The following is a 27795-nucleotide window of genomic DNA, read 5'->3' as shown; positions in this document are numbered from 1 at the left end:
TATGATGGGTGGTGGATCACTCTCCCACTCAGCAGCAGCCGAATCCTGACCATTTTGGGCCCCTTTTCGGACATTTTGGGCCCAATTTCGGCCCTGAATGGTCAGGACTGAGTCCAAAACAGCCAGGATCGATGATGTCAGGGGGTGTGGCATATGCAAATCAGCTATGCTAATGACACACTTCTGGTGTTGTCAAGGGGTGTGGCATATGCTAATGAGTTATGCTAATGAGTTAGGCTAATGAGTTCCTCCAGCTCTTTTTCTACGAAATGACCCCTGGAGAAGAGTATTCTGTAGTATCTAGGATGCCTGATTAAAATGTATATTTAACTGAAATAGAATAAGGGTACAAGCACAATGGTAAAAGAATTCCCTTTCCCTCTCAAGGTAAAAACTGAAGATACACATGCTAGTGTAGTGCTATCCTTGTAAAGCTTATGGTAGCGTTCCTGACTACATAGTGAACTGCTCAGAGTCAGGTACTGGGGAAAGGAGCATGTGCTGTCAGGTGGTGCAAAAACATGATCTGAAGGAGTCGATCTGACAGTGTGATGATGTGTCCTTTTTACCAAAAGACACCTATTACTTGAAGTTGACTATATCTGAAATACTAATTCTAAAGTATCAAATTAAAAACAAATAATTGAGAACCCTTCAAAATTATAAACGACTAAGTAAAAAACTTAATTAGGAGAAATAGAGATAAAACAGTATCTAGTTTATTATGTATAGAAAGAGATTTCCAGAATTTACAAACACCCACATATTTCATTCCAGGGATATTTTGATTGAAAGGTTCGCCAATGTTTTGTTTGCTTTATTTTCCTTCTTCTTACAATATATACAATGGAAGACTTTGATTTGTTTTTCTGATGTTTTATAAGTTCCTGTGCAACCAGCAGTTTCAAATTCACACTTGTAAATATCATGCACAGTAAAAATTTGACTTTTTGTGAATACAACCTAACGTTTTACAAGTAGAGTACAAAATATGATTCTTTTCTTTTTGAAAGAACTCAGCTCAACCTCAGGGTTATTTTACAAATGATGACATCAGTAAATATAACTATACAATCCAGATCCATGGGCCACTGATTCATATTATATTATATTCTGAATTATAATCTTTAAAGAACAGTACCCTACTCTATTGTTAATCATCTTGATTTAAGCAGGTTCCCCCACCCCAACCCCACTCTGTTTACAACAGAATATAGTATACCTCAGTTCCACATCAAAAAAAGATGTGCTGTAGGAAAAGTTACATTTTTAATTAAAAAAGTACATGTATAAATCAAAAAAACCTATGTTAAATATTTAATACTCTTCAACCAACATTAACAGTTTGGATGTAATAATTTACACTGATGATTTGTCATACAGGTTTTTCAGCAGCAAATTAAATTTCATGTCTTATGTCAATGTGCTAGTAGCGTACCCATTCTCACCATATTACAGTGGTGAGCACATGAGTTCGCTGTAGCCAGCTAAGTCCTTATGGTAGAGGATGAAATAATTGCAGACTAGTTGTCCAGGTGTCACAGTGCTTTTGCTTGGCACAAAAAAATGTGCAGTTCAGTCAACTAAGTCCTGAGGTTTGTGTAAAGTAAACAAATTGAACTGGATGCATCATACCCATCTACTGAGGAAGAGGATGCGAGGTCCTAGTTGTGATACACAAAACAGAGTCTGGATACCCATGAGTTCAAAGAAGGATTTTTCTGAGGTTGTATAGGTCGTTGTTCTGAGAATAGAAAAAGAATAAAAGATATATTTAAAACAAAAAAGTACAATTTTTGTTACAAAAACTAAACTAGAGAAACACAGTAAAGGCAACAGTTTTTGTTTAAAAACAAAATACCGATTGTTGTAACGTGTTCAGCATCATAAGTAACCCTACCAGTAAAAGTTGCCACAATAGCCACAAAACCTTTTTGCAACTTATTGGAATGCACAACTACAACAATGATGGTATTGTCTAAGAACAGAAGTAAATGTTACAAGTACAGGGCTTGCTTATATCAAATAAATCAGCTCAGGGTGACTTCCAGTTACGGAGGCAGAGAGGCTTCCTCCCTTTTCAACTAAAAACAACTACTCTAAGCAGCTTTTCTGCTCAAGGTCTATCTGTTGTATCTCAAGAAAAAACAGCAATTAGGAGAAGTAAAAGTTTCAATCAACTTTCCCCTCTCTTGTTGGTCTTCCACTCTGTCTGAACTCAGTCTGAAGCTACCCTAAGCAGCTTATCTTTACAAAAGAGGTAAGACCTACAGAGGAAAACAACATGCTTTTTTGTCCTAACTGACTCTTCTAAGCTGTGTGATTATATTCAGTACAATTGGTTAATTACCTGATCATTTCAAAGCTTTCTCACTTCCTTGATACATAGTTCAGATATTCAAGCAATGGAGTGTGGAGAGCAGGGGATTTTGCTTTGCAATACACCAAAGCCAAATCTCTCACTACATCTCCTAAAGTTCTTTGTCTGTGAACAATTCCATAGAGATTATTTTGCCAGTATGGTTAATGGTACATTAGGATAACAAATGAAAATATGGACCATTCTATCTGAACAAGAAAGCAGGAAAAAGTGGTAACACCTTTCAACTTTGATCCCTGACAAAAAAAAGTGATCAGCTGCAACCACGTTCCCCAACCTTGTCTGACAGAAATGTGAAAAATCAAATGTTAAAATGCCTATGATAATATAGCCTTTTTGTTTGTGTCAATCACATTAATGATTTATCTTTAATATGTTATAATTATCAGCCAAATTAAATTTATATTACACCAAAGATTAAAATGTGTAAGGCATGTGCGTATTTTTCATATTACAGATTTTTTGCTCCTAGAAGTTAGTCGAGTAGCATATTATTCACCATTTAATAAAAAGTTGTGACTTTCCACAGGGATACTGAAAGACTGAGAGTGCCTGTGCATTAATTGCCCAAGAAACAGAATTTATTTTGTGTGGTCCTTCACGTGAACGAGAAGCCTATCCTTGCAAATGTGTGGTATACTATGAAAACTCCCTGGAGAATTCCCTCACAAGTCTCTTACATACTTTTAACTTTCTTATGAACTCTTACTTCAAATCTACTGGAAAGTTCCTACTGGAGTATCTATATGCAGCTTGGCCTAAAATTAGACAGTATTGCTGTACTTTATTAAAAGGGCTAGTGACAAAGAAAGAAATTGCCTCATTTAATCTGGGAAGGGGCGAGGTGCACATGGTTTGCTTTTCGTCTTCATATCTGGCTGTCTTCCAGAAGGGTTGAATGAACAGCTTAGTGCAAGAACAAACTGTACCATGCAGAATGGTCACATGCTCTAACCTGCGATGGATATACAATCAAAGAAATGGAGGGGGAAAATATACAAGTTGGCTACATATGTCAAAGCTTGTTACTCTACTTTAAATAGATACTTTAAATAAATAATTTAAATAGTCTGGCACCAGCCAGACTTCCCTCCACTACATCTCAGAATGCACTAAGAACCTACCCCCTGTAACCTTTTCTTATATTTTTATTGATATCTGTATCAGCTTTAAATTTAAGAATGCGACTCCAGGGACCATGCTTTAGCTTGAAAGTAGCAAAACAGACTTCTCTTATTGCTCAGATTATTAATATTTTAGAGTGTCAGCCAAAGTGTTTTGAAAATGCCTAAGAAACTAAATTGGGCTAGGATCTGAGGGAATCTAGGTTCAAATCCCCGTTTTGCCATGCAAGCTTTAGTGGGTGACATTGAACCAGTCACATACTCCCAGCCTAACCTACCTCAAATGGTTGTTGGGAGGATAAAATGGAGGAAAGGAGAATGATGTAAGATTCTCTAGGTCACCATTGGAGAGAAAGGTAGGATAGAAATGAAGTAAATAAATAAATAAAAGTGCAACTCTGCAGTATATTCCTCTGTGCTAGGACTGTAAAACAGACCCTCCTCTTTCCAGCTCATGCTACCCAATCAAATTCCTTGGAGTAGCCTGTCACTCAAAGCTCTGTGTCTGAGAGGGATTAACTCTTAACAGTCCTTCAACTGAGTGTACAGCACTTCCAGACTTTTTTAAAACATGCAGTCCATCACACCTGTCTAAATGGTGGAAGGGGCATGTGAAAAAAGGAAAAAAATTGTTGACTGTGCTTGCACAAACACTGGCACTTGAAGATAAAACAAGATCTCATCATGCTTCATCAAGAGATCTCAGTCACCACAGGGTGAGGGGAGAGCTGTGTAACAACCCCAATAAACAATGCCAGGGACTGAGAGAAAAGAAAGCAGCAAAGGGGGTGTTTGGCAAGAAAGGAGTTGGTGGGAGAAGGAAAAAGAGATTGCAGAAGCAGCAATGAGAATTTTAGAGAGAAAGAGGTATGGGGAAAGAAAGGGAAGCAGAAGCAAAGGGGGAGATACAAGGGAGGAGGGGTCAGAGGAGAAATGGAATTGCCCTTCCTTTGACCGTTGCTCAGAAGACCCCCACTTGTAAAATCTACACTTTCAGTATAAAAGCTAATATAGCATTGTTTGCCTTTTTCTGAGAGTTAAAATTGCAGTTTATTCAATAAGGGAAAGAATCAGATGTGGGTTCTGTCTGAATGCTAAATATAAATTTTTTCCAGCAGCATTTAATTTGAGCTTGTCAAAATTTCTTGACAGCAATATCCTACAATTTAAGCAACACTTTTCATTCACAAGCACTGTACAGCATTCAAACAGCAATATTATATTGCCTTATAAACATCTGATGTGATCTTAACTTGTAGTGGATGCTGAATAAAAAAAATGAAAATTTCAGACTTCCGGACAAAAATGTCTTTCTCAATCTGTACACTGTGGTGGCTGGTTCTCTTCTGTGTTAATATGATTGAGCTCAAGTTTCTTCTCAACTCTGGTTTTCCTGAAGCATCGGAGTCCTAAGAGGTACCACCACCACTTACTAATTTCTTTTCCTATGTAAAATATTTTTTTCAGATTCCATTCCTTTTTCCTATTTTTAAAGCTACATGTTTTGATATGTCAGAGAATGATACAATAACAAGTTCTTCGAAGTACTTTAAAAGTTAAGCATAACTCTTTCCCACTAAAAAAAGATTACAAAGTGAAATTTTTCTGAGTGTATGTGTACCATGATAGATTTTATTATACTCTATGCTCCCTGTTTTGGGGATTATGGTTTATGGGCCCTGTCTATTACATTATAGTGAGCTTGCCCTAGTTTATAGATGTTTTAGGGTATGGAAGGGTTTGGATTTTGAAGGCAATGCCTGGAAGATGTATGGAGTTTTTTTACAGTGAATATTGAACTGAACTTTGTCAGAGCTATCTGAAAACTCTAAGCCACAACAAGTGAGGAGGAGGATCATTCTCAGCACAAAGCAATATACCTGGATCCACTCAAAATTGAGCCAGTTTTTAACATCTGTGAAGTTAGGATAGGAGGCATCACTTATAATGGTAGGAATATGTTTACAACAAAACACAGTAACACAAGACTCTTTAAACTGTATCTTTTTCTTTCTTGCTAGGGGAGTGGCAGACCCCCAGAGCCTTCATGAAGGAGCCTGCTTTTATGTATAGAAGGCTTTTTAAACCAGGTGAAAGGTGCAAAATTACAGCTTGGAAAAATACTAAAAAGTCCAGTAGCACCTTTAAGACTAACCAACTTTATTGAGGCATAAGCTTTTGAGAACCACAGCTCTCTTCATCAGATGCAACAGAGACGGCTAACTCCTCTGGATCTATATGAGCTTGGAAAAAGACACCCAGTTAAAATTTTTTTAAAAGTGCCCTGCCCTAAAGTTTGCTAGCTTAAGAAGAGAGTGCCTTTCACAGTTTTTAAGTCAGTATTTGGATACTTCCATTGTTTCTTATCAACAAAGATCAGTGTTTCCTTAACAACGCACAGAACTTTGCAGAGGACAAGCATGTAAAAAAAGAGTTCTCTGACTTCAGCATGCTATGGTAAGGGTCGTTAACATTAATGACATCATTGCTGGCAGCTTGAAAATAGGGAAAACCTGTGTTTAATCCATTTCCTACTCACCACAGGCTTCAAGCTGGATTCCCCAATAATATGGTTTTAAGGCTGACTTTATGGAAGACATTGCTAATGCAAGAAAAATGTACTTGAACAAAAAGAAACACGTCTTTTACTACAAAGTACCTTTGACACGTGGTCTCTGCTCAACATCTGCGGCAAGACACATGCAGATAACACTAATGCATGATCCAGCTGGCACTCCATTCCTTTTTCAAGGCTGCTAAACAAGATGACATAAGGCACCTATGCCATGGTTCACACTATTATTAAAGCACAAAAACACCTCACATAATCACACAGCTGACAGAAAAGCCCATTTGTGTATGTCTTCAAAGAAACACTTTTCTTTCTCCCTAAGGAATCGTGTGTGTGTGTATGTGTGCGCGCGCACTGCTGCTGCCGCCGCTAGAATCTTTTAGGAGACACTGCAAGGCCATTCTATTTGCCAGGACTTTAAACTGGGTATAGACCTCAGGCATTTTAGCCTTGGGCTGAAGTTATTGGCATTCATAGGAGGGATTTTTCAGCCACCATCCTCAGCCTATGGACTTTTCCCCCCAATAAGGTGCATCATCCCTACATGCTTTCTGGAGCAAACCTTTCCAGAAGACTTTCAGGCTGGACGGAAGTAGGGAAGATAATGGCTGTTTATGCATCTGCAAAGTATTTTTACATGATTTTATTATAATAAATTGTTTTATATTTTAAGTTCCTTGCTAGCTACCTTGAACATTCATTGGATAGAAAGATGGCTTATAAATGTTATAAATAAATAAAACATTTACCTGAGCTGAGGGGAAGGGGAGTGTTCCATGTTGCATAGAGCTTTGGAAAGGGAAGATGAAACAAGGGGAAGTCATTCCTCAAACCCATAAAGACCCCCTTTGGATGTGACCACTAGTCAGCTCTGAAGAGCGCAGAAAGAGGATAGGCTAGCTCAGTTACTGTAAAAGCTTCGCAAAAAGGCACATCTACACTGGGCAAGTAGTGGTGGCGCAAATGCTGATGGGATGAAGGGGATTTTAAAAATACACAGAAGAAATATCCTTCACTGCAATTACACTTTAATTATCACTCAAAATCTTATGCTCAAGGTTTCTAGCAAAAACATATGTATTTGTAAGGCAGCCATTTAATTTCCCAATTTACACATCAGGTTTTTAAAAATAATATAGCCTTTTTTTTAAAGAACTGAGCAAACAGGTATCTACATTTTCAGAGCTTCCCCTTTCTCAGCTTTCTCCAAGCTTACTGACACCTAAGTTATTCTTCATATAGAGAAAGAAACACTGCAGCTATCTAAATAATAAGGAATAACCATATATAACATAAATGAACATAAAGATCTCCAGTCCTGTAGATGATAAGAAAAGACTCCAGATACGGAAGATATTATTTGTAAAGTGAGAGGAGGGAAGGAATGCAACTGGGAGCTTAAGAAGCAGCAAAGCCAGGAAAATGTGGGATGAGAGCCAGCACTACAATACAGCCCTATCCTCTTCTGATGGGGAGCGTAGATTAACCTAAGGAGTACCGGCATCAGCACTCAGTACATGGCAGTTGCACGCTAGGCTTGGGTTAGGGAGGCAGAAAGGAGGAGGAAGAGCAAAGGCAACCAAACACATTGAGGCAGATGAGCGCTTTCTTTCTTAAACCAGAGCTCTTGTGTGCAAGCATACAGTTCCTATGATTTAATTATCAAGATATTTTGGACTGTGATGGGATTAACCTCAACAGAAGTGGCGAATTACTTAACCAGCTCACACTGTGAGGGCTAAACTAGCTGCTGATGCACATTTACCTCAGTTACTGTGTACTTCAAAATCTATCTTGGGCCTAGCTTCTTAAAACTATATGATAATGGATGGAGAGCTGACATGATGGTAGCATAGGATTGCCCATTCCAGTATGGGAGATTTCTGGACATTTGGGGGTTTTGCCCGGGAAGTGAAGAGACTGGAGAGGGAGCTCAGTGGGGATGTAATGGCAAAGAGTCTGCCTTCCAAAGCTGCCATTTCCTCCAAGGGAACTGGGCCGTTTCCATGCTGCAACGCCGCAGCTCGTGCTGTGGTGAACACGAAATATCGCGTTTTCTCGCACAAGTTTTGCGCAATGTTGCGCGAAACTCACGTGAGAAAACGCGCTATTTCGCGTTTTCTCTGGCATGAGCCGGCATGGAGTGGCAGAAGGTAAGCCGTCTGGAAACGGCCCAGATCTCTGTAGACTGGAGATCAGCTGTAATCCCAGGAGAAATCTAGGCCTCACATGGATATTAGCACTCCTATGGCATCAGGACCAGTTGAAGACTGGGATGAGGACTTTAATTTAGCCTTCATCAATGAAGAACCACATACACATTTCCATTATGATTAACAACAAAGACAAATGAGGAAAATTATCTGAATTTTCATTAGGCCAACAAAGTCAGAGGCACAAGGTAATGCTTTGGATGTAACTACTAATCAGATTAAAATCCACTGTATTTTTGGTTCTTTATACATTCGTTCTGTGAACCTATGTTTTTTCTGGTGTGTTAAAACTGCCTGTTAAATCTATCATGCAGCAACGTAATATGAAATTAATGGAATATCACACTTTTAAGGGATATTAAGCGCAAGCGTTTAAGTAGAAAACAAGTAAACTGCAGGATTAGAAGTTTAATCTCACTTTAAAAACAAATTAATACATTGTTATTTCTGTTTCCTTTTCACTAGAAAGAAATTATCCTGTCACATCATCCAACACCACATTTTGGGGGATATTTATTTAAACAGCCTGTTCCCTGAATATGTTCAATTATCTTAATAATAGACCATTCAACACCCAAAAGGATATTCCATTAATTCTATTTAAATGCTTCAAATATATAATTTTACACATTTTGAAATACAGATCTGAATTAGATGTAAATTAAACCATCAGATACTTAGAAGCACTAATAGCAAGGCATATTACTGAATACTGAACGACTATGCAGTTCCATGTCTTCTGTGTGGTTTTTGTACTCATGCATGACTGTTAAAGGATGCAACTCATTTTCATCCTCTTACACTAAAATAGAGATACCCCACTTACTAACACCTTGAAGCAGCAATTCTTCCATTCATGCACTCAGCATCAAAATGCTGGGTTCCTGTAACCTCTGGAACAAGACTTCTTAGAGAAATGCAAAAATTGGCGAAAGCTGTAAGCAGTTACTCTGCAAACTGTGGATATCTGACACTGTCAGGTGATTCATACTTATCTGTATCAGGCACTTCCTTGGTCAATGGTACTAGACTGATCAAGATGGTTGAGAAACAATAAGAAAATTTAATTCTACCTGTACGCATCAGTAAACAAATAACATTGCCTATCACAAGTGTGTGTGTGTGTTATGTGCCATCAAGTCGCCTCTGACCCATGGCAACCCTAAGAAGGAAAGATCTCCAGAATGTCCTATCATTAACAGACTTGCTCAGATGCTGCAAAGTGGAGGATGTGGCTTCTTTTACTGAGTCAAGCCATCTTGTTTTAGGTCTTCCTCTTTTCCTACTGCCTTCTATTTTTCCTAGCATTATTGACTTTTCCAGAGAACCTCTGGAGATTCTCTGGAAAAGTCACAAGTACAAACTTAAAAAAATACACATCCTTCATCTTTCTCATCTCCCTATACTGTAGACAGGCTGTACTTCTCCTGCCAAACAACACCTTTATTCCAGAATTCACTATGATGTTCATGTGCTATTCTGATGCCACCTAATACTTGCTGTTCCACTGAGCAACAAGACACTCCTCAAGCAACTGGGGTTATCCCACTTAAAGTCTGGAATCTGGACAGTTCCTATTCTTATTATGAATATGGCTGACTCTCCTAAGCCTCTCCCTGAAACAGTGCCCTTACTGTGATAATGTAAAAGAGTGACTTAAGTTTGCATGTAACAACAGGGTGAAATCTAGTCGAAGAGAGTGGCCTATTTAAAAGAAAGGGATCCAGAAAAGTTATCAATTCATTTGGTCCATTAATGGTCACAGCCACACTGGAAACATCATTAGCAGAGCCAGTTCTGCCTTTATGTAAAACCTTAACAAGGGAGAAAAATCTAATTTTAAAAGATCAAGATTTGGGTCCAGTAGCACCTTAAGGACCATCTAGATTTCAGAATCTCGCTCTTCTACTGTAGACCAACAAGGCTACCCACATGACACTATTTAAAAAGATACCTCACTGCTTAGTTAACCTACCCTCATGGACATTTGGGGGCATATTTTAACTCACACACAGTTTGTATCAAATATTTCCTAAATATGGGATGCATACTATTTTTAGTTATTCTAAATAGATAGGTGCCCATTAAAGTGCCACCCAATTGTACCCCTTGGGTTGTTATCTTAGGGCACTGCATAGCTTTCGCTCAACAAAATGATAAAATGTTTTCCACTTGACCAACGTATTTTATTTATATGCTCCCTTTTTCCCTAACTGAGAGAAAGCTGCTTACAATACAAAAATATAATGGAAACAAATAGATCTTTCCCTCTCTCAATCTTTCTCTTTCTCTGTACCAGCAGATCTTCCTTCCAGATGCAGGCTAACAGTCCTCAGACTAGAGCCTTTTGGCTTGAGCAACAGGATCGTGCCTCTGGGACAGCTCAGGCTTTAAAAGGGTATCTACAAGAAAGGGCAAGGGAGAGGCTCAGCTGCAGGGTCTTACAGCAGCTGGTTGGTGTTCCAAATTCCTCCCCTATATGTCATAATGTTCTTCATCCAACAGCTGTAGAGATCCACAAATATAGCTGCTGTTATTTGTCTGGCGTTAATGGAGAAAGCCCATCACCTCTCTATACCTTGTGCTTTCTATAGGGAAGGCATACTATAAATGAAGTAAATAAATGCCTTCTAAATTCATCTATAGTAGTAACATCTGTAGTCTGTACTGATAAAAATATCTTAGGATGGAGGCCAATGCAGAATAGTAAACCAAGTTCATATAAACAATTACAGATTGTTTTTTTTTTCAAAGCAGTATCTACTTACAAGTTGAAAGCACAATCTTGGGTTGTACCCAACATAGAGGCCAACTTCTGTCTGTCCTGAAATTAATTCAGCCTCTTTAGAAGCAAGAACCGGGTCCATACATAAAATGAACACTGCTCAAGACTGCTATATAAATAGTAGCTTCCATTCACTGGGAAATGAGCATCCACCTGCTATTAAAAGGCAGGCTGTCCATTCATGCTGTGAGCTCTGACCTTCTACCTGAGTATTTATTCCAGGTTCACTGACTGCCATGACATCTGCCTATGAGAGGACAAGAGATTCCTTGGCGCCTGTTGTAATTATCCCACTTTCATTCTGGTAAACTTGTGAATCACCCTGCTTTTCAAGACAGCACTACTCTTCCCCACAGATGCTTGTAGAAAACAATATGTGAGCCTTTTAAAAATCCCATAAGCAGTGTAACACAGAAGCAGAGAATTCACAGAATATTGCCACTACTGCAACTTCCACGATCACAGATGCTATTCTGATGCCAAATTTGGGAATTTCCTATTCAAAGTTTGATAATCGTAATTTCTGGCTCATACATTAATTGCTGATGTTTCTTGACCACTGGTATTGCAGCAAAGAAGAAATGTGCGTCGTAAGGTAATACATGATTGAGGGATATATTATTCCCACAGAATTGCATCTGCCAACTTTGCAGCTGCATCACATTGGCTGTAGATATAACTTCACGACTAACCAAGAATTACAAATCTTTTTCATGTTCCTTGGTGTTTCTCAGTAAGACTGAGTTCATATTTACTCCTGAAAGGCAAGCCATTAGTTCATACTAGTAAATGTAAATCCATTTTTATTATTCCAATTCACAAATCTGTTCATTCCGTATAAGATTTTCAATGTTTATCCACAGATATTAATGTTTTATCTACAGATATTAATATTAATGTTTATCCACAGATATTATAAAAAGATTATAACAAAAATATTGAATGATTCCCCAAATGAATAATCCTTAGAAGTGCACAAGTTAGTATTTTACCACTTGAATCTTTTAGTACTACCTTTTGTCATCTGAATTTCAAGACTGGGACTTTCTGGTTACAGAATCTGTAATAAACTCATCATGGAATAAGGGCTTTCTCCAGGATCTAAATCACAATAATCTCCCATCTGTAATTCCAACCTGCTATTCCTTAAGCATCATCATTGCATCCATGTGGGTCTGCCATCAATTAGAGCCAGGTCTGGGCAGAATCCTGATCTAGAAATCCTTTCAACCCTGTGTTAGAAATTACTGTCTAAAGGATTAAAAAAATATTATAGTAAAAAATCACAAGAATTCCTTTCTTTCCCCCATTTAGGCATGCACTTATACTAGCACCACTCTTTGGACTTGCATATATGTGCTGCTGTCCATTTAAGTTATAAAAGTCTTTAGTGCAGGCACAGTATCCTTTTATACCAAGAATAAAGCACACTGTTGGCATCAACACAAGTCATAAATACTCCTTAGGTCTGTACCAGTTTTAGATGTGTAGATGAAGGGTGGGGCATAATACAGTCATAGATCCAACCAGTATCTGCTTCTGCTATCTATGAAATCCTTCTTTAGCCAAACCTACTACAAACAAATTTGTTAAGGATCAGGTGCAAGGCAACAATCATAACGTGCTGCTGGAAGATATCTAGTAACCCAGAATTTCACACTAGTGCTCATTCTAAATTCCTCGTGGCTAATATCCCTTCAGAAAAGTTATTTTTGGCATACATCTTTTTTTTAAAAAAAAAAAACTATTTTTGCTCTTGCCCAGAAGATTACCCAACTGGCAGCTGACAGTGTTAGTCAGTAGGCAAAGGATGCTGTTGGCATCAAAATAAAGATGAAATAAGCTAGCAACGCTATTTAAAAACAAGACAAGGGAGGGAAGAATCTTATCAAAACATCAAACGGATATTACAAAGAATGGAACTTTTTAAAATTATACACTTGGGAATTCAATCAATGTGAATTATTTTTGAATGCATTACTTTCATAGTAAAACAATATCATTGATATTAATGCTGACATATATGGTTCACATTGCATTTTTTTAATCCACAGCAGACATATTTAGAATAGAGATGGGCATGAACATAAAAAAACCACAAACATGATGTTCCTTGTCATCCACGAACAGGGACTCACGAACGACCACGAAGATGACCCTGTTCAAAAACATGTTCATGGTTGGCTTTTCGCAGGGGCCAGCAGGCTCTCCTCCAGCCATTATCCAAGTTTGGTCAAGATCCCTACTGCACTACTCCCAGAAACCTTACCTGAGCAGGCACCAGGAAAAGTACCAATAATAAATGATAGCTTGGCCCCAGAGCCTAGCAGCAGCCCTGGAACCTGAAGGGGTAGATCCATATCCTACCACACACAAAGAAAATTCAAGCTCCAATGCACTCTCCCTGTCTCTCTATTGAAATGCCAACAGCAACTATCTTTCCCTCTCCACTGTCTGCAAAGCCAGTGCTGGGAGCCCTCCCCCCCCTGGTCTTTGCTCCCTTGTAACAAATTCGGAGCTCCACACTTGAAAGGAATACCTGCCTATCAAGCTAAATTGGGCTTAGATTGGGGTTTCCACCAATGACCACCAGTTCGTTTAGAATGGGGCCTCAGGAACAGTTTGTTCGCGAACAGCAGATTGGGATGTTCGTGGGAGGTTTTTGTTCGTATTGCTGTTCGTGCCCATCTCTAGTTTGAAATACTGTTAATTTTGTTAATGACTTTAAATGAATCTTCAATTTCACAAACCATTTCCAAAGAATAAACATGTTAGCATAACCTTCAAAAGGGTTATAGCTATGGCAGAATCATCAGTGTCATTTTTAACGCTGTTGGTGACAACAACCACTTGTAAAAAGGGCATTTATGCAGCATGACAAGCATTGCCCTGCCCCTGCAAGCTGACAATATGGTTGGAATCTTATTTGGTATGAAGCCGATTACAAGGTTCAGATTCAGATTCAGAGCAAATGAAATTTTACAATGACTGACAAGTCCTAAATTTATATGGTGTTTACTGCACTAGACCATTATTATTGACTTTTTACCCTGGAATTGATATTTTACTGTGATCTTGTGATTTATGACAGGAATTAGGAGAATAGACTGGAAATTTTCCTAACATATTAGTCTTATTCCTGAAACATGACACCTATGGAACGTACCCCATATATAGAGAGAAATTATTATACCAGCAGAATATATCCAGCATTGTAACTCTAACTGACAATGTTCTCATGGAAACAAAGATACAGCTTCATTACGTATACCTCCAGGGTTTCATCGGGAAGGCTACTGTTCACACGCTCTGTATGCAATAATACATTTCCACACTTTTCCCAAACATTGGTGAACCCATTGATCTCTTTTCTTTCAGGGAAGCTATGAAGCCATGGGACATACAGTAGTTATGTTAACTAAACATAACTGAATAAACATAAATAAAATAGCTTAAGTAGTATAATGTATGTTTAGACTGAAAGAGAGACATTACCAAGTCTACACAGTGAGATCTGTGTCAGGATAGCATTTGAACTCAAGTTTCCCAAGTTCAACATTCTATCCAATACAGCACATTGTTTCTGGCGCACATGAACATGGTATTAGAAAGCATCCCTGGCCATGTAATTTAATCACAGATCAACTGCACTCTTTCTACTACCTGAAATCAGAGGATGGAAGTAAACGTATGGGCCACTGGAATTCAAGTATGGCTGGCAGAGCTTCAGAAAAGACTGAGAGGAAGAAGCCTCTCTATGCCTTGCCTCTTCTCCCTACCTGACCGTGTCAGAAGAAGGAGTGAAATGGAGAGAAGTACTATCTTTTTCAGAGCGCTGACAGCATGTAGCATGGCAGAAGGGTTGAGAAAGATCCAACAAAACTTTTTCTGTGTCTCCTTTTTTTGAAAGTGGATGGCGCAGAGAAGATGTGTGTGTGGGGGGGGGACTGCCCTAGCTTTAAAAAAAAGTTAGTGCTCTCCCTTCCTAGGGCACTTATCTTTTGTACTGTATTTAGTGCAGTCTGTTATATATTCATGGCCGGGAGTTAAGTGCACTAATGATATACTATTGACATTAACCATCTCACTTGATTCTAGTTATTGTTGATATAGCAAATAATAATTATGATCATGCTGACCAAGAAACACCAGTTGTGCTATTTGTACATGGGGCCTTAACAGAGATTGTTAATGAATTCATCAGAAGCTCTGAACCATATCAAGTGTCCTGTTTTGAAGATCACATTATAAGATACTTGATATAAATGATGTCACAGACCACTTGTGTCATCCCAGTGGAAAAAGAAAATCCCACACCTGCTGTATCATCATCACCGAAGACATGGTCAACGAGCAGCTATTTCACAATAGAGCAGTAATGCAATATTATGCACAACTTTCTTCTTTCAGTTACTGATGACAACTTATTCTCTTCAAGCACACTGATTTTGTATTATAATGACTAATAAAGTACACATTCCTTATTATTATTATTACTGTGTGAGCTTAGCTTTTCTTCATATTTTTAATCTGTATTTCCTAATAATGCCATCAGCACTCCAAATCAAAACACAACATCACAGTCAGTTTTCACAAAAGGAAATGGACATCAGAACTTAAGTGGTCCAAACCCTCAGTCAACTTCTCCCCATTCCCTTTTTGGCACCCTCCCTAATGTCACCATGACCTGCTATTGTTGCCTGCCAAGATGTTTTTCTATGAAGAGGAAATACCATGATTCTATCTTCACGCACAGGTGGTTGCCTTCCCTGCCCTCTAGACCTGGCAAAACAGCCAGGATAATGCTAAAGGGAGTGGCAGCAAAGTATTAGTGAAAGGATGCTCTGTGTCAGCAGCTAGTAAACATCTTATTTATCTTACAGATAGTATAGTTTCTGAGATGAACTTGGTTGATTCCCAAGAATACTCTCCTCTGCTACATACAAAGTCCCAACAAGTTTCCTGACTGGACAATAGTATGGCTAACATGATACGCTGCTTTGCCTCTATCATCTATTAACACACTCATTTCTGCAGCAATGATTACTGAATTACAATATAGCTACTGGCTCTACTGCCAAGTGAAGAGTCAATCTCTCAGATAAAAATGGCATTTAATGTGTATTTCTCTTCTGGAAGCAGCAATATGGGACTCTTTGTATATCTCTATAATATTTTCCTTTTGAAAGTAATGCTTGTGCTTCCATTAATTGTTCACAAAAATGCAAGCCAGTGAAAAATTAGTATTAAAAAGTTTTGAACAAATTAGAACTTTACTTGATCAACCCAAAAGATACAATAATTTATAATAAAGATATATTACCAAAAACAGGTATAACAACCTAATAGCAATAAAATGATCAAGCCACTAAGGGCTGGTACAAACATGTATTTTTGAGCACAGTTTGCTTCCATTTAGAGAACCTATCCAATAGCGAGTTATGCAATGCCAGGTATGGTGAGAGCAGAGACAGCACAATAGAAAATGACCCTATTCCTCATATTTTCATGCCCCTTCAGCATACTCAGTTCATCCTAACAGCAGTGGCCAACAATATGTAACTTCCTTGAAACAGAACTTTAATACATATTTATACTCAGAACATATGACTGTTTCTATGGCAATTATAAATTATTTCTCCCACTACATATTTTAGTCCCAATCTTGCTTGCTTGAGTCATGAAAAAGACAAAAAGTCTTGATTTAAACAAAAACATTGGTGTTCACTGTTAGAGATGCAGAAAGGATGCATATACTGTTTAAAGCAACACAGAAAATGTTCTTACAGTATTGAAGTGTTGCAGAGGAATAGCAAGAGTAGCTTTACACCCATTTCCCTCTGTTTACTGAGCTACATAAGAGCTTCTGGGGCTAAGCAAATGGATGCTGTTTGTTTTCACATTCTGAAAAACAAAAAATAAATTTAAAACAGTTCAAGCCGCTCTGGGCAGGGCAAGAGTGGGGGTTTGTTCCTTGTCATGGACAATATCCAACAAATGCCTCTGATAACCAGATCAAAACATACATGTGTCTATTGCAACAATGCTGGTCCACTCCCAGAGGTTAGTTTCAGTTTTTCCAGAGTGCAGCTTGAAATGTGTGTTCTGCTGCAGTCCTCTGAGGACTCCTAGTATTATCCCACTGATATAGAAGCCGTTACACTGAGGCTTCTTCCCACACCACAGAGGTAACATCAGAAATCAAAAGTTCTTATACCATTCCTACTGGTTCAGGAACCAGTAATGGGTCTCGACACAGTCTAAACTTAGAGGTTACCAACAAAGGCATACATTAACCCAATAATTTAGAAATTGCTCCCAACTCAACCAGCCACGTAGTTTTGATTCTGAAGTCTGCGGATTTGTGCACTTCACTCTGTGTGTGTTTTCTTCCATTCTCTAAATTGGCAAAATGCAACCAGGACATTTGTAATATTATAAACCATGGTTTCTCATATGCAACTAAAATGTCCCATAACATTAGAGGCCACAGAAGTGCTCAAGATTAAAAACTAATAGAAAACAGCTGCCCTTTCCTTTCTCTATTGTTTATGTTTCTTCTGAGGCCTCCACTTTGTAAAATATTCCCTATACAGATCAAAACATGCTGTGCCTGGATAAGTGCTAAACAATGACGCTGCTTTTAAAACTCTGCCAGTTTAGCAATACAACCAAAGCCACATTTGTGAATATGACCTCAATTGACATTAATGCATTTTAGTGATAAATGAATTATGAATATTTGCAGAAAAATCAAAATGCATATGCCAACTAGAACCTACAATAGTTGTATTTTGATATTACAGGGGCCTGAGCAATAAAAAATACCATCTTCTATATTTCTATGTAATGAATATAAACTGGGTACTGTCATGTTTCATCCAAACTAGTCCACACCAAATTTTCCTATTGTAAAAGTCAGTGAAGCAATCTTCAAACAACGACATGCTGCCCTTCACTTATTTTCATGGCAAAATTCTGGGCAAAGAAATGAATGCAACAAATGGCATTTTACATATATACACATATCCATGCGCACTCACAGTGTTCCATATATTGTCCTGATCATTCTGCAGTAATTCTACATTTAAATCTGTATTTAATTATTAATTCATGTGTAATCAAACGATGAATAATCCATGTAATGAGAAATCAAGGGATATACACGCTCAGTTAAAGAGTCCCATAGTGAGCAGCATGCTTCAATTTGTCTGAGCTCAAAAGCAACTTGAAGTGAGGTTTGCTGTAAGAAGTAAGTTCAAGTTTCCATTCTTGCTGGTCTAAATGAGATCAAGATAGGATAAAGTGATGTGGTTAATGTCCAAAATGGGTTTATTTCATTGTTAAGGCAAAGTACATATGATGGCATTATGTGGGCAACACTGGATCTTCATAAATATGGAGAAAAATAACCAGAACTTTCCCACATACTGCTTGTTTAAAAGACTGTCAGCAGCAGAAAACAATCCAAGTGGTTGAACGCAGTGAACCTAATGAACCATCCCAGACCATTCTATGCATCAATGGCATTAGGTTTCCTTCTACCAAGAAAGGTTATTCTCTGAGGCAAACAGAACAATGTCAAAGGGAGTTTAATAATGGAGTTATAAGGAAGAGATGGGTAGGGTTAACTGATGATGAAAAGAACAGGAAAAGAGCCCACTTGGTTGGGGAGGGCAGACTATAAATCTAAGTAAATAAAATAAATAAATAAAGACGATGGGCCAGAAAGAATGTTAAGCTGGTTCCACATCAGCTATCTAAAATGCAATTGCCGTGATTCACTCACTCAGTTTTTAGATTATCTAGATTATAACAGACTATAATCCTAAAAACACCTTCTTAGAAGTAAGCTCCAAGAAATAAAATAGCTTTACTTCCAAGAAGACCTGCTTGGGATTGTTCTGTTAACCTGTTTCAGGCAACGAGTGGTGGCCAGACAGCTTCAAGTATTCCCTGATGAAGTAGATTGTTTGGAGCCTTTCCAATCTGATTTCAGGCCTGGTTATGGGACTGAAACAGCCTGGTCACTGTTGGGTGACTTGAGCTGGGAGATGGATGGTAGGAGTATTACTATGTTGATTCGCCTAGACCTCTCAGTGGCTTTCAATACCATCAATCATGGTGTCCTTCTGGACTGCCTTTCCAGGATGGGTTTGGGAGGCACAGTTCTGTGGTGGTTCTACTTCTACCTAGAGGGTATGTTTCAGAACGCGCTGCTCAGTCTCCTGGCCTTTGACCTGAGGAGTCTTATAGGCTCCATCTCATTCCCTATGATTTTCAACATCTACATGAAACAGCTGGGTGAGGTTATCAAAAGCTTTGCGCTGGTTTGTCACCAATATGCAGATGATACCCAGCTCTATCTTGTGCAGCTCTACAGACATGCTGTAGAAACCCTGAACCAGTGCCTGACAAGACAGAAGTGCTATTGGTGAGCAGAAAGTTTTACCCAAGATTTAAGGTATCATCCATGCTGCACGCCCCTTGAAGGAACAGTTCAGTAATTAGGAGGTGATTTTGGACCTAGGCCTACTAATGGATAAGCAGGTGACAGCTGTGACCAGGAGTGCCTTTTACCAGTTTGAACTGGTTAGCCAGCTGCAGCCTTTCCTGAGCAGAAATGTTCTGGCTTCTGTGGTGTATTTCTAGGTTACACCTAGACAAGATTACTGCAATGAACTCTACCCTTGAAAAGTATTTGGAAACTTAAATTGATGCAGAATACTACAGCCAGGATGTTGCCTGGAGTGAGTCATAGAGATCACCTCACTCCCATCTTGGCCCATCTACATTGGCTTCCCACCTGTTTCCAGGCACTATTCAAGGTACTGGTGTTGATCTTTAAAGCCCTACACAGCTTGGGACCAGCATACTACTGTCATTATCCATACTGCCAAGTGGGTGGTTCCCAGGAGAAGGCTTTCTCAGAGCTAAGCTACAAAAGATGAATTACTCAAGGAGGAGCACGTGAAGGCAGTTGCAATGTTAGCCGGCAAGCTGAGTTTTTAAAAGAGACTGGAAGGCTTTGTTAATTTCCCCTCCCTACAGAGCCTGGGAGATAGCTGCTCAGAAGGTTTGTTAATTTCCTCCTTGCTTCCAGAAGGCTCTGTCAGTTTCACCTCTCCTTCTAAGAGGCAAAGAGGAAATAAACCTTTTGAGTAGCCATCTCCCTGGCTCTGTAGAGAAGGGAAATTAACAACGCCTTCCAATCTCTTTTAAAAACTCCGCTTGCTGGCTAACATTGCGACTCTATGTGCTCCTCCTCAAGTAATTCGTCTCTTGTAGCTTAGCTCTCAGTTGTGGCTCTGGAACTCCCTCACCAGAGACTTACCTGACCCCTTCTGTTGTTGTCTTCTGCCAGCTAGTGAAGACTTTTTTGTTTTGTCTGGCATTCCCTCCTTCCTGCCTTGTTTTTGTTTTTACATATGTGTATTTTAACTCAGTTTAAATTGTTTGAATGAAGTGAGATTTTTTGGATTTAATGGTATTTGTAAAATCTTTTAGTGACCGTACTGGCATTAAGAGCAGAAAGGTGGAGTATAAATTTTGTAAATAATAACACTAGTCTTTTATGCATTGCTTTTCCATCTTTTTTAAAGACATTGTTTCTGGCAATTTATTTCTACTTGAAATGCAATTGCTGTTTCAGACTTTATTTTCTTCAGGCTTGCCGGTTCTCTCCTAGAATTCATGAATAAATGTTTGATTATCAGCTTGAAGGAGGGAAGGCTAAAACTGTTTTTCTTTTTTCTTTTGCAGCAGGCAAGCCAAGTCATTGGCCTTCCCCCCCATTTTAAAAAATTATTATTCCTTAAATGTGTTATAATGATAATAAACAATTAAAAATGAGTGCTGACTTTGGATTGCTACAAAATAAAAAAAAATTAAGCTTTCTCCCTGAAAAGCCTGTTATCAAACATTTATTCATGAGTGCTGGAAGCTCCAGAAAAACAAGAATTAGCTGGAAAACAACTGGAAAAAAGGTAAACTGAAGGGAGACCTTTGCTGAAAGGTATTTACTTGCAAGCACACATATAATAGGATCTTACCCATGCTGATGGACTTTTATGAGGAACACAGCAATTTATTAAGTGCTTTGTGGGACCACTGTTTCAATTCTGTTGGCAGGTAAATGCAGAAAAAGACAACTAACAGCACATAAAGGCCATAGAGTGAAACCAGCAGCTAAAATAAGGGATTTAATAGACTATTATTAGAGAGCCAACAGTGGTAGTGGATAAAGTGTTGGCCCAGGATTCAAAACCCTGTTGAGTGATCTTAGAAACTTCTCTTAATTCGTTGTGAGGACAAAATGAGGGCCAGATGTTTGACCACCTATGCTGCCCTGCCTTCCTCAGAGAAAGGGCAGGTCAAATTGTAATGCATATTTCTATTTCACAAGGGATTCTTATATCTTAAAGCCTTAGCTAATTCACTGGTTGTGACTTAAAATACAGCAACAAGGAAGCCCTTAAATCCACCTGCCATTTATAGCTTGGTGTAATCATTTGTATTTGGAAAAGAACTCGTTACTAGCTTTGACTTTGAAAAGAATTTATCTGTTCTTCGGATTAAGTTACACTGAAGGGGCCCCAGTCAGTCCCTCATCAAGTTCTTCAGGCCTGGCTTCTTGCCACCTTCAGAAAGTGACTCACTTATATTCTCTGTAACATGCAGCCCTATGTGTGATAGCAGTTTTATTTTTGAACTGCTAGTGTTAAGTAGTCAAAATCAAAAATACAGAAATAGATCACCACACAGATAATTACCAATCAACCATTTAGAATTCAATGGTAGCCCATTTTTATAATACTGATACAGCAACATTTATGAGAATTTCTTTAGCATTGGATTGAAAGCCTTTACAAATCACAAGGCATGAGTAAAATAATTCAGCAGGCAGGGGACAATGGATGACACTGTATATTGAGGCTGGACTGCTTCTGTGTGTATCCAATACAAGATGCATACATGGGAGGCCTTTCTAAATGACCAATACTAAGTTACTCTGCTTCCACAGCAACAGTATTAAACAATGTTAAAACTGAATGAAAAACCCCTACCGACTAGAAGCTAAATGCGTATTCATTTGGTTTATTGCTACTCTCATTAAAATAAAACTAGTTATGCGTAACTACTGGAGTTTATATTGCTAAGGAATAGCACTGGTATCTGGTTAGGTAAATAACCAGCCAACTTCTGGAAGGAATTCAAAGTACAGACATGCAACAAGGTCAGTGTGACTCAGGACAATGCTGGGTATATGCCAACCAAAAATGCAGCACCATCAGTGGAGGTGTTAGACTTCAATAATATCCTGAGGCAGAGGCAGCAAATACTGAGAGAAGCCTAATTTGAAAGAGAGAACGTGTGACAGAACAAGCCAAAAGAATAGGAATATTACGAATGCAGGAAAAGTAAACGAGATCCATAATCAATGTAATTGCACCATGTACTATAGAACCAGTGTGGTATAGTGGTTAGAGTGTCAGATTAGGATCAGGGACACCCATATTCAAATCTTTGCTCTGCCACAGAAGCTTGCCAGGTGACTTTGGGCCAGTCACACATAGTCAGCCTACTCTACCTCACAGGGTTGTTGTGAGAATAAATGGAGGAGACAAGAACGATCTAAGCTGCTTCGGGTACCCACTGAAGACAAAGGTGAGGTATAAATGAAGTAAATAAATAATAAATTATTTACATGAAATTGGGAGTCCATACCATCAATGCTGGTGCTGAAACAGAGTGGAAGAACAGTATACTTCCCTCCACTGCGCAACAGAGGTGATTAGACACACTTCCTTATGATTACAGAATCAAGCAGAGGCCAAATACATGTGATTTCTTCCTCCTCAAAATTGGAGGCTAGGGAATCATACAAAGTGGACCTCTGTTCAAACAGATGCTCATGTGGAAGACCCGACTCACACTAGGAGTTCTTCAAATGGTGAATGGGAGGGGCACGCAATGATCCTCCACTACACAGTTGCAATGCTTTCCCTAAAACTCAGGGGAAAGAAGTTGGTTTGGTATGAGTAAAACCCAGCCAGTACATCTGGGAGGCGTATCAGTGCTCATAACCAACAATCAAGCATGAAATCCCATGACAGTCTAACCCATATGGAAAACTGTACATCAGTACTAAGTTACACTGTATCTCCCCTCACACAGGGGTACTGGCTCTAAACACTGGGAACACACATACTTAAGAACAGCCCTGCTGAATTAAATTAGTAGGCTATCTAGTCTAGCATACTGTTTCATGCAGCAGCCAAATAGTTGCCCTGAAGGGCTAACAGAGAGGCCAAGGTCTTCCCCAATGCTGCCTACTAACACTGGTGTTCAGACATTTGCTGCCCATATATATGGAGGTTCCTTTTACTTACCGTGGCTAGTAGCCATTGTTGGACCTGTCCTCCATGAAGCTGTATATCCCTTTTAAAGCATCGGGCAGTGAATCCCTCAATTTAATTACTCACTGAGTAAAGAAGCATTTCCTTTAGTCTGTCCTCTACTTATTGCACATCAACTTCATAGGGAGCACCCAAGTTCCAGTACTATGGAAAAGGGGGGGAAAGCTCTCTTTCCACTCAATGCAAATTTTTTTATAAACCTCTGTCAATGGATGTTAACAGTCATCAAAACTGTTACTGCACAGATGCATACTTTCATTCATTAATTCTTTGTGTGTGTCTCATCTCTGAGAAATCAAAGAATTGTACAATAAAACCATTTTTCTTACATTCTTTGCACAAAGATTAGTTAGACAGTACCTCTGTCTTGGTCCTCAAAAGGACAACTTAAGCTAATTTTTGCTTAATATAAAAGAATTTCCTACAAGAAGTAACCACATCTCTTTTTTTCTCCATGAAGACCTCAAAAAACCAACCAACAAAAACACTTACACAGAATTATTCCATATTTATACATAAGGCAATTGGTTAAACAAGTTGGTTTGCACATCTGCAGACATGAGCTGTTGACAAAAGAGCATGAAAAGCATTTGCCGATCCAAATGATACCAACTAGTTATTTTTGAGGGCCTAGTATGTAGACCATGGGGGCAGCTGGCAAATGTCTTGTAACATTAACCATAGGAGAGCAGCTGTAGCAAATCAAGTTCAGAAATTCTGTTGCACCTCCTATATTACAATATATTTTGGTATGCACTGACATTTATTTCTGCACTGATCGGAGACATCAAGCCAGATTCATATTTTAGTGGCCCTGAAGAGATTATTCAATTATTAGAGAAAATGTAAACGCTGTTATTTCTTTTCTCAATAAAACTGAAAACACACCCAAGCACGGCTGCCCTTTTGCAACAGCATCAGAACATGTGTTTTGATTCTGTGGAATTCTTTCATTATGTTCATGGCACAGAAACCACTGGAGTGTAGTTCCTTCCTGCAGTGGTCCATTAGCATAAAATGTCCTGGGCCACATGGGAGGAGCCCACAATGAAGTTCCTCCCCCACAACAGTACTGTCCCTCCCAGAAACCAGGGGACTAGTGGTGTTGCAAGAAACTGTAGTGGAGGTTCTTCCCATGTAGTCCTGGGCTTCTCTTGTTACCAGATGGCACAGGAAGGAGTCACAATGCAGCAGTTCCCACGCTACAAAGATAACATGAGAAGCAGCTCTGACATATCAAGCCCTGATACAGGAAAAGAAGTATTCACACAAAGCACCAAAGGCAATAAGAGTAGCCTGGATCACTAAAATATGACACAGTATGTCACCATTTTTTCAACTGTTTCAAAAATATGAGACCATCTGCCTCAATTAGCACTGGAGATTTAACGGTCAGGCAAAGAATAAACCAAGGATTGTATGTGACTGAATAGTAATACATCAAATTAACACTGCTCAATCCTGTTGAAAACTTGATACTTGCATCTCAGAACATTTCTGATAAACCTTTTTTGTTTGTTTAAATCTGTTTCAGAATGTACCAGTGCGGAGCATGAGGCTATGCAAAAAGTGGGCAGAGGTTCAGTTACTGGATAAGGATATAGTTCAAAACCAAGCATATGTAAAAGAAGTGTTTACTTTATCTAAAGGAACACTGCTCAGCACTGTGACACTCTGACTGTATCTAAGTCACACTACTGAAATAGCTCAATAGTTTAAAAGCTCTCCTTCCGCTGGCTTCATAATTTTATTCTACTTGCTGCAGACCTCTGATTCATTTCTCATGCTGTTCCCGGGGGTTCCCTAGTTCTTCAGAAGCAGTTGTTGGGGAGGAATTCTGGGCCACAGCAGGAGGAAGGAAAGTTATACTAATCTAGGTGGTCTTTAAGGTGCTACTGAACCCAAATCTTGCTCTTCTACTACTGACCAATATGGCTACCCACCTGAAACTATCTTCATGGAAGGCACCACATTTGGCTGACTAGTATCTGATGAAGGGAGTTCTGACGCTTAAAAGCTCATACCTTGGAAATCTAGTTGATCTCTAAGGAGCTACTGGTCCCAAATCTTGTTAATTTGCTGATGAAAATCCTTCTATCCAGTGTTCCCTCTAAGTTTTGCAGTGTTGTGAGCTAAAAATCTACTTTGTGAGCCGAAGCAACAACTTTCATTAAAGTTTTGAGTGCACCTCCTTTTAAAAAAAATTATAATCAAATTATTTTGATTACGATCAAAACAATTTAGCAATTGCTGAGGTAACTGAGGCGCTACCTCCTCTCCTCCGCTCTCTGGGGCTGGGATGCTAGCGATTTCAGGCTGCATGGGTCAGGCCAGCCCCGATCACTCATCTCTGCTCTGTTCCCCAGCTAGAGAGCCAGCAGTGGCCAGAGGCGCTCTCTGGCACCACCCTGGGGGCCAAACCAGCCACAGCCAGGAAGGGAGCAGAGAAGTGGGGTGAGGCTCCATCCCTGCTCCATCCCTATAGGGCTCACCTGCAGATGCTGGCTGAGTGGGAGGGTGGGGCCGCCTGAGGGTTAGTATCTGTGAGCTACAGCTGAGAAGCTGTAAGCGGAGGAGTCAGAATCTGTGAGCGATTGCCCACGTGCTCACATTAGTGGGAACACTGCTTCTATCCACAGTAACTTCTGGAGGACCCCAAGCCAGTATGTCACAGAAAGAAGACTTCTGGAAGCTTTTGTAAAAGTGTGGAGTACAACTAGTTAGAATTTTATTTCTTATACCAATTCACCAAATGAAGGATTAATCCTCTAAGGAAAAGGAGATGACAGAATCTTGATGAATCCAATGCAAAACAAACTTCTTTTGTTTTTGTGAAACTCCTGGTTTTAAGAACATTTCCTCCAAATAATAGACAACCTATCGATCACATTTTTATCCCACCCTTCTTCCAATGACTCTCCTTTTTTTTAATATTCACAACAACCCTGTTGAAATAGATTCTTATTTATGTTATTTACAGTCCGCTTTTCTTACAGAGAGTCAAGGCAGATTTAGGGATGCCAGTTCTCCGGTCCCACCCCTACCTGCACTTACCTGGCTAACGGGGGAAACACACCTCCCAAGGCGTACCCCTGGTGGTACGGCATGCTCCTGCACGCTATAACAACCTTACTGAATCGGGCTTGATTTGGCCAGATTCTGCCCAAATTGGGCTGCCGCAGGGCACAGGAGCGCTCTTGCGCTTCACAGCAGCCATATTCAGGCTGATTCAGGGCAGATTCGGCCTGAATCAGGCCCGATTTGGCCCCCTAGGGAGCACAGAAGCGCTCTGACGGCAGCCTGGGACCTGCACAATGACATCACTTCTCGGAAGTGATGTTATTGCACAAGCTGAGAGGGCGCGCACGTACAAAGGGGACAAAATAAAGATAGGAGCCAGGTCCCACATCTCCCACCGGGGGGCTGGCAACCTTAGGCAGATTACACAAATGTAAATCAGTACAGTCAAAATCAAAGACATTTCAATAAACATATAATGGGTATATACATGCACATTTGCAAAGATTTAAAGATCAGCAGAAATCCAATACAGAGCTGAAGAAATGTTGAAAGAGCATAAGCAATTCTATGACTGACATATTAAACAACATAGGAGCTCCCCAATAGGATCATACTTATATAGCATTGGTAGTAAAGTTTGTGGTCCCTCCTTATCGCTTTACTGATGGGTTTCCTATCCCTTTACTGATGGATCGCTTGAGACCACCTCCTTACAGTACAGCCCTCCTATATGAATACAAAGCCCTTTCGAATAATTCAGTGTTTTATGGTTTGTTGAAAGGTAGGAGAGTGGAAGCTTTCCTAACCTCTTCAGGTAAACCATTCCATAAAGTGGGGGCCACCACAGACAATGCACATGTACGGGTTAATTTTGCCCATGTGCGAAGTAGCACCTGCAAAAGACCCTGTTCCGATGAACGAAGCTGGCCTGGGGGAATATAGGGGGAAAGGTCATCCTGTAAATATGATGGACCAAGGCTGTGAAGAGCTTTGTAAGTGATAGCCAATACCTTGAACTGGGCTGAGAAAGTGTGACTGGCCCAAGGTTACCCAGTAAGCTTCATGGCAGAGTGGGGATTTGAACCCAAATCACTTAAGTCCTATCTAACATTCTAGCCCTTAACCCCACTAGTATAATCACCAACTTAAGAAAGAAAAAGCTTGTTACTCTTCAGAAAAATGACAGTGAGCCATCATCAGTATGATGAAATGACAACCAATTAAATAACAACCAATTAAAGTGCATATGTTGAAGGAAAAACATAACTTTTGAAAGTAACG

At 39.4% G+C, this 27795-nt stretch overlaps 1 protein-coding gene across 1 annotated transcript in view; it reads right to left on the bottom strand.

The window, feature by feature from the left end:
• Window positions 1-703: 703 nt before the first annotated feature.
• IRS1 (insulin receptor substrate 1) overlaps window positions 704-27795 on the bottom strand; it is a 72410-nt gene continuing 45318 nt past the window's right edge. Inside the window, exon 2 of the mRNA XM_054982831.1 lies at window positions 704-1744. The gene's annotated coding sequence lies outside the window, so the exon portion shown is untranslated. The remainder of the gene's footprint in view (window positions 1745-27795) is intronic.

Source organism: Eublepharis macularius, chromosome 6 (genome assembly GCF_028583425.1).
Source record: "Eublepharis macularius isolate TG4126 chromosome 6, MPM_Emac_v1.0, whole genome shotgun sequence".
Classification (NCBI taxonomy): Eukaryota; Metazoa; Chordata; class Lepidosauria; order Squamata; family Eublepharidae; genus Eublepharis; species Eublepharis macularius.
The sequence above is the reverse complement of the archived record's forward strand: the minus strand, read 5'-3'. Positions and strand labels throughout refer to the sequence as shown.